Raw genomic sequence first — 12,421 nt, forward strand, 5'->3', positions numbered from 1 at the left:
GGATGCATTTCATCAGGCCCGGGTGACTTGCAGGCATCTAACTTTTCTAAGTGATTTTTAACTTGTTCTTTTTTTATTTTATCCGCTAAACCTACCCCCTTCCCATTAGTATTCACTATGTTAGGCATTCCTTCAGACTTCTCGGTGAAGACCGAAACAAAGAAGTCATTAAGCATCTCTGCCATTTCCAAGTTTCCTGTTACTGTTTCTCCCTCTTCACTAAGCAGTGGGCCTACCCTGTCTTTGGTCTTCCTCTTGCTTCTAATGTATTGATAAAAAGTCTTCTTGTTTCCTTTTATTCTTGTAGCTAGTTTGAGCTCATTTTGTGCCTTTGCCTTTCTTATATACCAAAGCTCCAGTCCTGCAGTGTCATTTAGATGAGTAGATCCCAGCACACACCTGAAGAAAGGAAGGATGTCCCAGGGGTTAGGGTGCTAGGACTTAACAGACCTGGGTTCAAGTCCCTCCTCTATTACAGACTTCCTGTGTCACCTGGCCAAGTCACTTTGGTTCTGTCTCCACTGCAGTCAGAGGTGTGACTGCAGCACATGTAGAAATACCCATGCTATCTTTGATCTAGCTAGCTCAAGTAACAACAGCAGCGAAGCTGCAGCAATATGAGCTAGCTGCTTAAGTACATACCCAGAGTCCTGGATGGGCTTATACAGCCCATGCTGCCGCAGCTTCACTGCTATTGTCATTAGAGCTAGCTAGAGCAAAGCTGGCTCAGGTACATGCCCGCGCCCTTGTGCTTCAGTCACACCTCTGATTGCAGCATAGAGATACCCTTAGTCTCTCTTCTGCCAAAGTGCCTCATCTGTACAGTGGGGATAACAGCATTTCCCTATCTCACAGGAGTGATGTGAGGCTAAATATCCGGCAGGAGGGGGAAGACAAAGATTGGAAGGTGCTCATACTACGCTGCTGAGAGCCACAGTGCCTTCAATAGTTCATTGCAGGGGAGGAATTTTAGGGACTGAGATGTTACCTAATTTTGCAAATGCCTAGAACCTGAGGTCACCACCACCAGCACTCACAAAACTTTTATAAAGGTACTTTATTGATATCAGTTTGGAGTAGGGCGGTAACCCTTTAAATAGTTAGTGAGCCCACTATGTTCTACTTTAAAAAACTCAGCCACAGCTGCAGTATGTCTGAGTAATTGGGCCCCGCATGTTGTGTTCAATGAGTTATTTGGAGCCCCACTGTGCCCCTGTGGTTTCTTCAGACTACTGTGTCTTTTGCCCTTCACCCAGCCACAACAGCGACCCAGACTGGATCCACCTTAAAATGATTCTAACCTGGTGGAGAATCTCCTATGGACTCTCAAGTGTCTCAGCAGCAATTTAAGCCCTGATCTTTCAACTGGATCTATATGGCCAGACCCAAGGAAAGCCCCACATATGTCTAGAGCATTCTGTGGGGGGTCCATTTGCACAGATCCAATGCAGGATGGCCGCCTCATTGTATTAAAAAGGCATGATTTATAGTGCTATAATATGTTCTATCAGAATTGCAGTCCTATCTTAACCCAAGAACTGCAACTTCATTACCCAAATGGATCATGCTGCCTCTTATATGAAGGAGCTCAGTCTTCCTCAGTTCACACTGAGCCATTATTTGCCAAGTTTAGCAACACAAAAGCACTGCTAGTGAAGAAACACATGTGCAGCTTCACTTATACAGATTGCCAGAAACAATGAGAAAAAGGAAATGCCACCTGAAAGGATGAGAACTTGTTTGTGGCATAGCCTCTGATTCAAGGATATGGTTTAAATAGACACACCATCAGTGACTGAAGGAATAGGTTAAGGGACGTACAATGTCATCAAGATACCAGTTAGAAAGAAAGAACTTTGGGAGAAGCACGTTTGATCAAAAAATAAAAATAAAAAAAGACACAGAAAACTGGAAGAAAGTTACATCCTTCCTAATACAAGGACAGCTGAGAACTGTGTCACACAGACAGCAGCATTTCAACAGAGCTTTCCCTCTGTGGATCTACAGTGAGGATGACCTATAAGTAGCTGGCCAAGTAACATTTGGAATTTTCCCTATTTAACTCAAAAACTGACATATGCTTACATTAGTGGCAAAAATACAGGTGTTCTGTTTTTACCCCTTGTTCCCCTGCAGGACCAGCACAACTGGGAGAGAAAGACCATTCTGGAGTGTATTCCTTCTTGTACATAAATTGATCATCCCTGTAACTGGAGCTTAGCTAACCAATTAGTTACAGGTGTGCGTGCAATGCAAACAGTGAGGTTGCACAACTGTCCCAGAGAAGAATTTGAATCTTTATTACAGGTCATGAGGCATGAAAGGCAGAACCCAGCTTAACTCTCCGATTCTGGGAGAGATTTCAGGGCTGTCATTTAGATAACACCTTTCTTGAAAATAGAGCACACTGAGCACAGAAACAATCAAGACACAAACATGATAACCCCTTTTTTACAAAACCACTTTTCACAGGGGAACTGCATCAATTTCAACATGAAAGCTCCAGCTCCGGTTCTCATAAATATATTTTAAAACTCAGCTATGCTTTTGCCTATAGAATCTCTATGGGGAGATCATTGAGAGATGGTGATATTGATCAAAAAGAACAGGAGTACTTGTGGCACCTTAGAGACTAACAAATTTATTAGAGCATAAGCTTTCGTGGGCTACAACCCACTTCTTGTAGCCCACGAAAGCTTATGTTCTAATAAATTTGTTAGTCTCTAAGGCTAGGTCTACACTACCCGCCTGAATCGGCGGGTAGAAATCGACCTCTCGGGGATCGATTTATCGCGTCCCGATGGGACGCGACAATCGATCCCCTAATCGACGCTCTTACTCCACCAGCGGAGGTGGGAGTAAGCGCCGTCGACAGGAAGCCGCGGAGGTCGATTTTGCCGCGGTCCTCACAGCAGGGTAAGTCGGCTGCGATATGTCGAATTCAGCTACGCTATTCACGTAGCTGAATTTGCGTATCTTAAATCGACTCCCCCCTGTAGTGTAGATGTAGCCTAAGGTGCCACAAGTACTCCTGTTCTTTTTGAGGATACAGACTAACACGGCTGCTACTCTGAAACCGGTGATATTGATGATAGGGATCATCTTACTGCAAATGTAAGCTGCCTTTTAAATGGCAAAGCCTGAAATCAAAGACTAACAACCTCGGAGGAGTTCATGTAGTCCAAAAAAACATGTGTTATAACCACTGCTTGCCAAACAGGACACAATTAGTAGGAAAACAAAGTGTTTATCTGCAAGCTTCCAAGAGGGTATTAGAAACAATGAAGAGGAAATACAAAATTAACACTACAGAGGTGCAATTGGCAGCGCCCTGCAAGAGCCTGTTCTTCCCCATGAGGCAGCCTATTCAGTAGCTTTCATTAAGAAAATTGCATCTCCAAAACATTCCTGCCAGTGTCCTTATTTCCCAATGAAGGCTTGCCAAAGAGCTGTGTCTTTTAGCTACTGCACAGCGTACGTTCCATGTTCATCGCTTGCTAACTGCTCAAACCTTTGCAATTAAAACACCCGAGGAGTGCCATGGAAGCATCATTAGGGAGACAAGTTCTCATGCTGGTTTAATTGGCAGGCAAAGACAAGATCATCGAAACACAAAAGCCCCCTTTTGGTGTCTATAACGGGAAGTGAGTTTGGAAACTGCATTTGCTCTCCTCCCTCCTCCCCAGAAGGACAATAAAAAATGGATTTTTCCCTAACAACTAGGCCCATGACCAGGACAGGGAAGGTCGTGTCCACCCTACTGGGACACCTCACAGAGGGGGCAACAGCACAGCACAATGACGGCACCAAGTTGCCTGTGCAACAGCTCTTGTGTATCTTTAAGCATTTCACTACTGCATGGCATTCACAGTACACAAGGCAAGAATGCTACTGCTAACTACTGCCCATTCACCTGAGCAGTAGCTCAGCGGGCAATGCGGAAGCATGCTGACCAAAAACACACAGCCCTGCAGCACCCGTGAAGTGCATGTCATTCTGTGTGGTTTCAGGAAGTAGCCGGTAGAGCAGCCTGGTGATTCTAGAGCTAACTCATCACACTTTCATACATTTAAGAGCCCCAGCCCCTCAGTCACTGGGCTGGTAAAGGATGGCAGTGCTGCAAAGAGAGTTTGCTCAGATCCTGGATGGGGAAGGAGAGCCACACATCAAGCTAAGAGTGGCATTGACGGAATCTGTTTGGCAATGGAAGATCACCACCCTCCAGGCCCTTCTGAGGAAGGGGAGAGGGAATCTTCTTTGAGCGAGAAAAAAAAAGCATGAGATCAGCGAGTGTATCAATGAGCAGTAATATTTCCCAGAACCATCAGGATGAAATTTCCAACCCTAAAATCTCCCCAGCTAAACAGCTCTGTGAACCACACAACTGTGCATCAAAGTTTCAGCTAGTGATGAAAAACACACGTCGGACCCGTGGAGCGAAGCCAGTGGGGGAGCCCCTGTTTCCATAGGAACCTGATCCAATCCTCTCACCTATTCCAGATAATGGAACTACAGAGCTCTGAAGCATTTAAAGAGGAGCGGAGCTTAAAAGTCAACAGAATCTACACTGTTCCAGGCACACATCTGAAAACGCTCTTGCAGGGCTCAGCCCATGGTCTCCTCGCCCCATATGCCTTGCACATCGTCCCACATCTGGGCATCCACTTGAAAGTTTACAAGGAAAACCCCAAGACATAAATTATTCACCCCACACATTAGGGTCAGGTAAATGTCCACTTTATTAAATAAATATAGAAGTTGAAACCTAGCCCCACTTGATCTGTGGCTGTAGCATACAAAAGCTGCAAGCACTCCTGTCACTGAGCTGACACAAAGACAAAGATGCCCCAGTCTTGTCTATGCTAGTGTCCACAGTGTTTCTTCCACTAGCGGAGCTACACCAGTGGTGTAATTACAGCTACAGAGTTTGCTAGTTTATTCAAAGCCGCAAGCACTCGTCTGCTGTTGTTAAAGCCAGGATCTTCTGAGAGCAGAGTGTGGTAATTTTCCTCTGACGCTTTCATCTAGATTCAGTTCTTCTTTTTCATCACGACGTGAATTTTTATTTATAAGTAGAAGAAGCTACAACATAGTTTCGTTTTGCTTCTCTCCCTGCCTCCCATGTAGCCTCTCTCTTTGGTTTCCTGCTCAGAACCTCAGGACCCTGCTCCAACATGTTTGCTGTCCCTCCCATCACATCAGGGATGTCCAAACTTTGCCCAACTGACAGGCTGTGTTGGCATCTCAACAGGAGCCCAAAGGCTGCATCAAGTTTACATGAAGTGACGCAGATAGCAGCTGCCTTCATCTTTAATTCACAGGCACAATCCATGGAGGCTGCGTAGCCAGGCATACAAAGGGGCCTGAACACCTGGACCAAGATGGAGCATTGCATGCTTGGATCTGTTGTGTTTCCACACCACTTCTCCTCCGTCATAAAGAGCAGGGCACCTATGGATTGTAAAGCACAGATCCAGGAGCTATACTTGTCCAACTGGCTGTAATTTGAGCACTCCTGGGTGGAGGGGAGGGGAGCGTCAGGGGATGGTAGGGCTAGGGGCTTCTGCTCAGTGGGGAGGGAAGTCTAGGGGCTTCAGCCCCACGGGAGGCACCTGCCAGGGCTTGGGGCTTCAGAAACTCTGAGCCCTGGCAGGGGTGCCCAACTCTCAAACTTCTGAAGATTATCATATGTGGCTTGGAAGGTGCCAAATATAAATCTCCTTTATATTTTTATCCTCCTCCCTTCCAAATTTCTCATTACAAACTCTGATCTGAAATTCACACATCTGCTTCGTGCTCTGGAATTGTTTGCATTCAAATTTCTGCACCAGTTTTCAGAGCCACCTCAGTATTACTATAAAAAAGTGAAAGACTGGAATAGTGTTTTTTCCCCCCAAAATGTAATTTTTTTTAAAATGGCATTTTTCATTTTCCTAAATGGAAGCTTTCAGAATATACATCAAACATATTATTTAAAAAACTCACTACTGAATAATAACACTGTCGCTGCTTAGCACTACCAGAGATCCCATGACACAGCAACACAGGCAACTCCAACTTTCATCTCACACTGTTGCACCATGACTGCTGGTAGTGACAGCGGGGCACACTGCTACAATCAGCCAGTGAAGCTGAGCTAGTGCTAGTAATAGTGTGCAATTTTAACAAACATGCTAGTGAAGATAAGGCCTGAGAGGTTGTGACTGTATATCTCTTACGCTGCAGCTAGTTCAAGCAACTGAGTCTTTTCCCTCCTATAACATCTGCATTAAGCCTTTCTAGGAGGTGGTCAGGACAAGCAAGAGCAAAACAGGCACCAGCCTGGATCCAGACTCCAGCCAGGTGCAGCTGTATAGCGAAGTGATCCTTGCGGTGAAGTTTAACTAGGGATGGGAGATAGACGCACTAAATTCCTGCCACAGAGAAAGGTGAAGGGACAGTGTCCAGATTTACACTAGATTGGATGAAGCTCCACAGGGAACAATCCCATGCTGATAGGAACGTGGATGTAAAAGACCTGGTGGGTCTTGTCTGCTTCTAGACTCTACATTCCTAGGAGTATGATTTATTCCTGTGTCCATCTGGGCAGAGTCCAGAACCACTTTCCATTCTCTATGCGCCGTTTTTAATGCATTCTGTCTCCTTGTTAGTGCATACCCCCATGTCCTCCTGATCCCTGCTGCTTCGGGGGGAAAGCAGCTCCCCTCTCACAAATCACACATGGATTAGGACTGATCAAAAGCATGTGGTCCCAAATGCTATCCAGGTATTTCCAGGGTTTGGTGCCTCGGAGAGCCAGTGCATTCAATCCTGCCATAACAGGCTACTGTTTAACATCCTCCTGCAGTGGGGGAGCAGGTCACTGCTTGCTCTCCCACCTGGGGCAGCAGAGACAGAGGCTCAAAAATCCAGCCACTGCAATGACAGGCTGGAGAGCCCCTGGAATTTCCCCGCCCGCCAGCAGGGCTGAGCTGGGACATCCCCACCAAACCGGGTCCCACACCTGGGATGGCCCATAAACAGCCCAGGAACTTTTCACACCCACCCAGGCTCGGGTAGAAAAACAAGCTTCAGAAATGACTCACCTCTGTATCTCACCACCCGGGGCCTTTCCCCATCGGTCCTGTCAACAGGCGGGACCTCACCCAGCCTGGAAGTCAGACCCGACCCCACCCCACGCAGGGCGCCCTTAGCCCGGCTGCAGGGTGCTAACAGGGTCGTGGGGTGGGCAGCACCCATCCGCACCCGGGCTGAGGGGAAATGTCCGGGCAGGGGCAGCTGGTGCCTCCCTGCTCGGGGCCCTCCTCCCCCGGGTCCTGCCGGGACGCCAGCCCCACCAATGCCCCAGCCGCCCCCCTGCAGCCCGGCTCGACCAGCCGGCCTCCGATCGCTCCCCGGCGTCCAGCCCCAGCCGGACTCCGGGGCGCCGCTCACCCACCTGCAGGGCAGCTCCCGCCGGGGCTCACTGCCCATCCTGGGTCCCGCGGCAGCGCTACAGCCCGCGGCGCCGGGCTGGGTCTCCGCAGCGAGCCGCTTCCATGGCCGGGATGGAGCCGAGGCAACGCAGCCGCCGCTGGGCTGCACCAGAGAGGGACCGGGACTGGCTGGGCGGGGGCGGGCTGCGGGCTGGCGGGAGGGGCGGGGCTGAGCGGCTGCCTCTGCCCTGGAGCGCAGCCGAGCCCGGACCGGCACTGCACGGCACGGGGCGCCAAGGAGCCAGCGCTGGGGAGAGAGACCACTCGTGTCTGTCTGTCCCCAGGCACCGTAGCTGTCTGTGTTCATACACACTGGTCTGTCTGTCTGTCCCCAGATACCGTAGCTGTCTGTGCTCATACACACTGGTCTGTCTGTCTTTCCCCAGACACATCTATCCTCATATATACCTCTCCATCTGTCTGTCCCCAGACACCTCTAGCTGTCTGTCCTCATACACACTGGTCTGTGTGTCTGTCCCCATACACATCTATCCTCATACACTGCTCTGTCTGTCTGTCTGTCCCCAGATACATCTATCCTCATACACACGGCTGTCTGTCTGTCCCCAGACACCTCTAGCTGTCTGTCCTCATACACACTGGTCTGTCTGTCTGCCCCCATACACATCTATCCTCACACACACCCCTCTGTCTGTCTATCCTCATACACACCTCTCTCTCCCCATATACGCTGCTCTATCTGTCTGTCCCCATACACATCTGTCTATCCTCATACACACCGCTCTATCTGTCCCCATACACATCTATCCCCATACATGCTGCTCCGTCTCTCTGTCCCCATACACATCTATCCTCATACATACCGCTCTGTCTGTCCGTCCCCATACACATCTATCCTCATACACACTGCTGTCTGTCCACACACAGATCTGTCTATCCCCATACACACCACTCTGTTTGTCCTCATACTCATCTATTTATCTAATTGTTCGTATACACATCCATCTGTCCCCATACACATCTATCTATCCTCATACATACCCTCTGCTTGTCTATCCCCTGCCTTGTTCAGCATTTTATATAATCTCTTTTTCTCCTCCCTAGATCCTAGAACACTGGTCTCTCTGGCTAATCGTTTCTTTAGGACTCTGCAACTCTTTGGCTATTAATATAAAAGCATCACAAATCCCCAAAAATGCAAATGTCTGGTTCTTGCAGTGGCCATATTTCATACCTCTCACCCACTACAGACACATATAATAATAATAATTAATTTATATTTCAATTCATCATTAATTGTAGGCATACTGCCAATCTTGCCCCTAGTCAAAGTGTCTGGATGCCATACAACCTAATAGAAACACGTGCACCAGAATTAGCTCACCTTGAAATGCTAAGCTCTGAATGTACAAACACAGGATGGGCCCAGTCCAGGAGAGGGATTGAAAGAGAAGAGGGATAAATGGCCAGTCCAGGTTATTGAAGAAACACTGAAGAGCTTTACAGGCACTCCTCAAAGTGTGCAGAGATGAAGTTTGGTGGGTTTCAGTGGCAAGGGATTTTCACACTGGAGAGCTGAGCAGATGCACCATCACCAGCTGACATCCAACATCATGCTGGAGAGGCCAGCTGTGCCACATTGTACAATGCCACTGTCTATGTCACTGATACAGAGACTCTGCATGACTGAGTTATCATTTCTGTGGGATCAGAGATAGGCAGATGCCGCTCTATTCTGAGTCAGACAATATTCACATTCAGGAGGCTTAACTTTCAGACCCCCACATTCAAAATATCATCAGGTATCAGCCTAGGCCTACTCTGCAGAGCTCTCTTGCTCCCCAGTTCCAATCCTTCCCAAACCCAGGTTGCTTTAAGCCCTTTCTCTGGAGTGGCGGGCCAGGGACCTTCTTCTTATCTCCTCTCCAGTGTCTTCAGAGAGCGGCCAATTGGCCACCTCCCCCATGTCCGTCATTGGAGGTTTTTAAGAACAGGTTAGACAAACACCTCTCAGGGATGGTCTAGTTATTACATAGTCCTGCCATGAGTGCAGAGGACTGGACTAGATGACCTCTCAAGGTCCCTTCCAGTTCTACGATTGTATGATTCTATGATCTTCAATCTTCAGAGATCGCTGCCATCCTCTCAACTACAAACAGGGGCGTTAGGAGTGGGGGAAAGGAGCATACATCCTACTTGCCCCACTCCCTGCCATCAAGCAAGAAATATGTTCCTGTTGCTCTGCACTGGGACTGGGTCATAGGAGGCCACAGCTAGCAAGGTGGGTAGTATCTAGGATTTTGCATTGGGTTTCCTTGCGGTTTTGGTTTTTCTTAAGAAAGCGACCGCAGGTCGTTCGTGTGGCAAGATCCGAAAGAAACTCGAAGGCTGAAATAGACGCAGGTTTCAGTGTGAGATTCCAGTGAATTTCAAAAGAAGCTGAAAGGGACAGAGAAAAAAATCCCCCCTTCATTGATTACACTGGCACATGTGACTCATAGTCATAGATTCTAAGGCCAGAAGAGACCATTGTGGTCATCTAGTCTGACCTCCTGCATAACACAGGCCATAAGACTTCCCTGAGTTAATTCCTGTTTGAACTAGAGCAGATCTTTCAGAGAAACATCCAATCTGGTTTTAAAATGATGGAGACTCCACCTCAGCCATTGGTAAATTGTTCCAATGGTTTACTACCCTTGCTATTAAAAATTGGTACCTTCCAGTCTGAATTTGCCTAGCTTCAACTTCCAGCCAGTGACATGCCAATGTAATGGGATTCTGGAGCCCTTGGGTTCTGCCACCTCTGGTTCATACAGTCACCAGAACAGTACAATGGCAAATGATTGCTACAGTTCATGTAGGGAAAAACTTTACCCCATAGAACATTGAAGGAGTGATGTGTCGGTAGGGGCGCTCTAGCCCCAAGGCTGAGTCTACACTGGCAATTTGCAAGAAATCTCCACCCGTGAAAATAACAGTGGAAACTCTAGAGTATACAGGGTGCTGGTGTGTTTAGCACCACGGAGTGAGATTTTCACCAGTGCTCAGCATTGGCCTAACTTTGTGCTCACTGGCAAAACTGCAATGAGAGCAGATTGGGCCAGCATGGAGTGATTTAAAAATCTGGCCCCATGCAACCCTGCAGAGACAGGCGATATCCTGTGATGATTCTGCATGAACAACAATGCATACAAATAAACTTATTTGAAACCTTGGTGACAAAGGTCCCTGCATCTACCAGGCTGTTTTCAAAAGCTAAGGCCCCGGTCATGCAATGTGCTCCAAGGGGACAAATCCCTGTGACTGAGCAGAGCTTTGTTGATGTCAGTGCTGCATGGAATGGGTGCAGAGGTGTGCTTGCACTGAGATCATTGCAGCAGTATGTCTATATTGCAATTAGACACCCATGGCTGGCCCATGCCAACTGACTCAGGTTCGCGGGACTCATGCTAAGGGGCTGTTTAATTGCACTGTAGACATTTGTTCTGGCTCGGACTGCAGCCTGAACTCTGGGACCCTCCCACCTCATAGGGTCCTAGAGCCCAGGCTCCAGCCCAAGCCTGCATGTCTACACCACAGTTAAATAGCCCCTTAAACTGAGCCCCACAAGCCTGAGTCAGCTGGCACGGGCCAGCTGCAGGTTTTTAATAGCCGTGTAGACATACCCTGAGAGTCTAACTGCCTTTTTGACTTGGCTCTTTAGAAACAGATCAGGAAAACTAGCTAGGGGCTGGGGTGGGGGGGGGGGTGGCTTGTCCAGGTATAGATGAGGGGCAGGCCAGGACTTGGGGACAGATTCAGTGATGCTGAAATCTCATCATTCGTTCTCAGAAGATTTCTGCCATCTTAAGCCACATCCAAACTGAAACTGTTACCCAGGGTCTTTCTGGTTTGGGGTGTGGTCTGTGACCAAAAACATGAGGCCAGGTTCAGATCTAGGGATTCAAATCTGACCTCCCCATACTCCTGAATTCAGAGGGGTCTGGATCTGAGGTTTCAGTTCAGGCCCATCTCTAATCAAAACCAATCAGGCAATGTCTAGGGAACAGTTCTGAATCTGCAAAGAATTGTGATCACACACCATTTGTATGCATTGCAAAATGATCTCTGAATACACTCCAACTTCCCAACCCGACATACTATATGTATTGTAACCTGTGTGTTTTGCTTCCTTGTGTGTATGTGAGCTTGAGGAAATTACCAAACATGGGTATTGGTTCAAGGGGCTCAGTCTGAAGGAAGGATGTGGAGAAAGAGCAGGGAGGTAATACCATAACACATGCACTGCTGGGGAGTCTGCTGCAGTGTGCACTGACAAGAATTATAAACAAGACACACACCAGGTGGCATCTCCCATCCGGCTTGACTGTAGCAGAGATCTCAAAGGAGGAGGCTGCTGGTGGCTAGCTCCTTGTCTTCCAGAGAAAGCTGAATCACAGGGGAATGATTAGAGCTGCTCAGGAATTTTTCTATGAAACATTTTTTCATCAGAAAAAGCTGATATGGTAAAACTGAAACTTTTCACAGAAACGGACCCGTTTTGATAGCCAATAACCCCGTGGTTAGGGCAGTCACTTGGGCTATGGCAGACCTAGGTTCACATCCCTGCTCTGCCTGATCTGCAGCAGCGCCTTGAAGCCAGGTCTCGCTCTCCCAGGTGAGTCCCCTAACCACGGGGCTATTGTGGGCTGGGTCTCAAAACTCTCAATCTCTCGGTTGGAGCTTTGTACATATAATGAAGAAGTCATTGGAGCAGGGATTCCCCCCACAGTTAGGTGAGGGCCCCGTGAAAATAGCAAAAGGTCTCACCGTGGAAGGGGGTTTTCTTAAAATCTCAAAAATGTTCTTGGGACGTGAAAGCTGTTTCCTGCCCAGCTCTACCGGTGACACAAATGCAGCCTTTGGAAACAACAGGACTGTGAGGGGAGGGGACAGCCAGAATCACACTGCAGGCTGCTCTCTGCTTCCTTTTTCAAACTCCCCCA

At 48.1% G+C, this 12,421-nt stretch overlaps 1 protein-coding gene across 1 annotated transcript in view; it reads right to left on the reverse strand.

The window, feature by feature from the left end:
* PIK3R5 (phosphoinositide-3-kinase regulatory subunit 5) overlaps positions 1 to 7,586 on the reverse strand; it is a 108,020-nt gene extending 100,434 nt beyond the window's left edge. Inside the window, exon 1 of the mRNA XM_034790390.1 lies at positions 7,439 to 7,586. The gene's annotated coding sequence lies outside the window, so the exon portion shown is untranslated. The remainder of the gene's footprint in view (positions 1 to 7,438) is intronic.
* Positions 7,587 to 12,421: the final 4,835 nt, after the last annotated feature.

The sequence above is a fragment of the Trachemys scripta genome, chromosome 14, assembly GCF_013100865.1.
Source record: "Trachemys scripta elegans isolate TJP31775 chromosome 14, CAS_Tse_1.0, whole genome shotgun sequence".
Classification (NCBI taxonomy): Eukaryota; Metazoa; Chordata; order Testudines; family Emydidae; genus Trachemys; species Trachemys scripta.